Genomic DNA, 3,511 nt, shown 5'->3' with positions numbered 1-3,511 from the left:
CTGGGGTAAGCTGGCCATTACCTTTCCTCACCTGTCAGCAGCCAGACAGCCACGTGAAGCTGCTTCTGCGAGCCCACAGCCCTGGAGAAGGCCCCATTCTCTGTTAGGTGCAAAGTTATGCTGGGAAGGAGCTGCCTCCTTTTTCTTCAGATCTTGCCCCATAGGTGGCCGTCTGATTTAAGGCAGCTCCATGTGGAGACCGGATCCTTTCCTTCACCTGACCAGGGGCTGAGAGGGAATACCTGGGACTGAGTTCCAGCTCGATCCCTTTACTAGCTGTGTGTCCTTGGGCAAGTCACTTGACCTGTCTGAGCCTTACTAAAATGGATATGTTCCTATGGCAACTAGCTGTGCGATGGGTTGTGAAGGTTAAATAATGGAGGGGGCAGAGGCAATATTATCCCTGTTGGTCTCTGTTGAGCAGCAGGATGGGGGGTACTAGGGGATGGTGGGGTCTATGCAATATTGGGGATCATTCTTCCTCCTTCCTACCAGGGGCATGGGCTGGGTGTTTGAAGCCTTGAGGCTGATACCCAGCTCCCCTCCCCCGGGTTGGGACAGAACTGTGTTGTAGTTCTGGGTCTGTGTGTAGGCTGGACAGAAGATAGGATTGCTCCTCAGCCCCCGTGGCTGGAGATGTGAGTGGGGAGCAGAAGAGCGGGGCTAAGGGCTCTGGCTGGGGCTGGCTTGCCGGGACATAGAAAGACTTTCCTGTCTCTCTCGCACTACAGTGAGGAGCAAGAGCTGGAACAGGGGCTCGAGGCTGAGGAGGGGTCGATGCCAGCAGAGGATTTCATACCTGTGGAGGAGTTAGTGCCTGAGAAGGAGCTGGAGGCTGCAGAAGAGGTGGTGACAGCTGAGGAGGGGGTGGCAGTAGAGGCGGAGCTGGTGTCAAAGGAGGCTGAGGCCTGGGAGGAGATGGAGGCAGAACTGGATGAGGCAACGTGAATGAATGTGGTAGCCTCAGCCCTGGAGGCCAGTGGCTTGGGACCCTTGCATCTGGACATGAAGTATGTCCTCCAGCAACTGGCCAACTGGCAGGACGCCCATTGCAGGCAGCAGCTGAGGCAGAATATGCTCCAGAAAGGTGAGTGCTCCCAATGGGGGCATCCCTTCGGCCAGCCAGACAAGCTGCAGATCATCAAGCTCATGAAAGATGAGGGTAGGTGAGCCTCCGAAAGTGCTCACTTACCCCAGCCTGGCCCTGACCCAGTGTGCTGATTTGCATGAACTTTGCATATCATTTGCATAGGCACCTCTGGTTCCCCTTAGCAGGAACTGTGGCCCCAATACTTATTTACATGGAATTTTCATGAGGTTCCAGATCTCTAGCCCCTTTCTCTGGGGGGCTGGGCTGGGTTGGGGGTCAGGGCCCTGCAGCCCCGCACTGAGCCTCAGCTTCCTGCCTCTGCCCACCTTCTCCTGTCACCTACCCTTGCCTTCCCCATCTCCAAGGCTCCCCANCTCAGGGCTCCTCTCCCCCTGTTAGATTTTACACCTTAGACACCAGGTGAGCTTGCGGGATGACCTCCTTCAGCTCTACTCAGACTCTGATGAAGAGGAGGAACAGCAGTGTGGTCATCCCTGTGAAGCCCCTGAGCTGTGAGTGTTCTCACTTTGCACCTGGGCAGCCCCTTCTGTGATCCTCAGTTCCCTTGTTTATAAACAGGGACACCGATGGACAGTGTACCTGCCAGTAGGGTTGCTGGGGCTCATTGAGACCGCCATGCTTAGCCCGGGTGGGCTGGGAGCTGAATCTCCCCGCCCCCTGCACCCTGACTCCCATCCCTTCTTCCCTAGATGGCTCTGACAGAGTCACAGCCGCTGCACCACGGTCCTCAGCTAGAAGCCCTGCAGGCGCAGCTGAGGCTGCTGGAGGAGGAGCACCAGCAGCTGAGAGAGGAGGTGAGGATGAGGGAAGAGAGTGAGCTTGCAGGCAGGGGGTATTCACTCCCCTGCCCCTTCCTCTTTCCTTCCCTCCAGGCCTCGCAGCTTGATGCCCTTGAGGAGGAGGAGCAGATGCTCATTCTGGAATGTGTGGAGCAGTTTTGTATGTGAAGTTGTAATTGGAAGGGGTTTGTCCCAAGGAGCAGAGGGAAGAACTCAGAACTCTGGGTCTGGAAACCCGAGTTCAAGTCCCAGCTCTGGCACGTCCTAGCTGTGTGAGTTTAGACAAGTTCCTTGACCTCTCTGAACCTTCATCTTTAAAATGGGGATTACTAATCTCAGCCCTGCTGACCTCTGCAGGGGTTACAGCTGAGGAAATGTTTTATATAAACTGTAAAGAGCTATACAGAGGCTGTGGGTCTCCTCTAAGCCAGTCTCCCTTTGTTATTTGGGGCAAGGAGAGGGAGGGAGCTGTGAGCTTCCACAGACCAGGCACCCCAAGGCACTGGGGTTGGGGTAATTCAGAGTTGCTCATTAAGCAATGGCTTTGCCTGGCATTGTGCGTTTATGAAGATGAGTGAGGCACAGGGTTTGTCCCTGAGGAGCTCAAGTCTGGCTGGTGAGATACAGGCTCAAGGTGGCAACAGCTGTTCCCTTCATCCCAAACCTGACCTTTCTTCCCCATGGGTTCCCTAGCTCCCTGAATGGCTCCAATGGTCCCCAGACCTCTGAGGAAGGAGCCAGTCCTCATATTCTGTTGCTTCTCCCTCCTGGGAAAGGTTCAAGTCTCTTTTCTCCTTCCTAGCCCAGCTGCCTCTTAGCTGGTTTCCCTGTCTCCACTCCTGCCCTTCCAGGCCCACAGCCCAAAATGAGTTTTCTAAAACCAGATCTGACTATGTCACTCTTCTGCCTAAAACTCCCAGATACCTTCCAATTGGCCAAAGGATAAAGCCCAACCTCCCTATCCAGGCTTTGTGATTGGAGCCCTGCCCACGGCCCCAGCCACTCCTCCCCATATGTCCTTTGATGGCCTCTGGGCCCTGCTTGGGCCATGTCTTCTCTTATGCCTGGCTGAGCCCCATTTGCCTCGTGGACGTCTTTGCTTTACAGACTTTGCATGACTGAGCTGGGTTGCCACCTCTGTGACCCCCAATCCGTCCTTGACACTTGCTCCATCACAGCCTGTAGTATGCACCATTGTGATTTCTTTTTCCATCAGTCTCCCTGCTCCACTTGAGCTCAGAGTAGGCTGGGACCAGGTCTTGCTGGCTGCTTACCCAATGCCTTGCTCTGTGTCAAGTCAATAAAGATTTATTGGAAAGAAGACCTGAGTTAGGAATGCTCTCCCAGTGGATCCTGGGTACTCCGTAGGAGCTGAGGGTGGGGGTGGACAGAGGCCTCTGGGAGGGCCAGAACTGGTTCCCNCAAGAATGTAAGGACACCAGTAGGTGAATAGATTAATACACCATGGCTCATCGAGACGATGGAATATTATTCAGTGCTTCAGGGAAACAAGCTATTAAGCCATGAAAAGACGTGGAGGAAACCCAAATGCATATTACTAAGAGAAAGAAGCCAATTTAAAAATGCTACATACTGTATGATTCCAACTACATGACATGTG

At 54.0% G+C, this 3,511-nt stretch overlaps 1 long non-coding RNA gene across 1 annotated transcript; it reads left to right on the top strand.

Annotated features, from left to right (window-relative positions):
- Positions 1-1,495: 1,495 nt before the first annotated feature.
- Positions 1,496-3,285, top strand: LOC109395741 (uncharacterized). The gene is made up of 3 exons (XR_002126716.1): positions 1,496-1,602; positions 1,801-1,905; positions 1,984-3,285. It is a non-coding gene; the product is annotated as an uncharacterized LOC109395741 (long non-coding RNA).
- Positions 3,286-3,511: the final 226 nt, after the last annotated feature.

The sequence above is a fragment of the Hipposideros armiger genome, unplaced genomic scaffold, assembly GCF_001890085.2.
Source record: "Hipposideros armiger isolate ML-2016 unplaced genomic scaffold, ASM189008v1 scaffold_482, whole genome shotgun sequence".
Lineage (NCBI taxonomy): Eukaryota > Metazoa > Chordata > Mammalia > Chiroptera > Hipposideridae > Hipposideros > Hipposideros armiger.
This window is presented reverse-complemented; position numbering and strand designations above follow the sequence as displayed.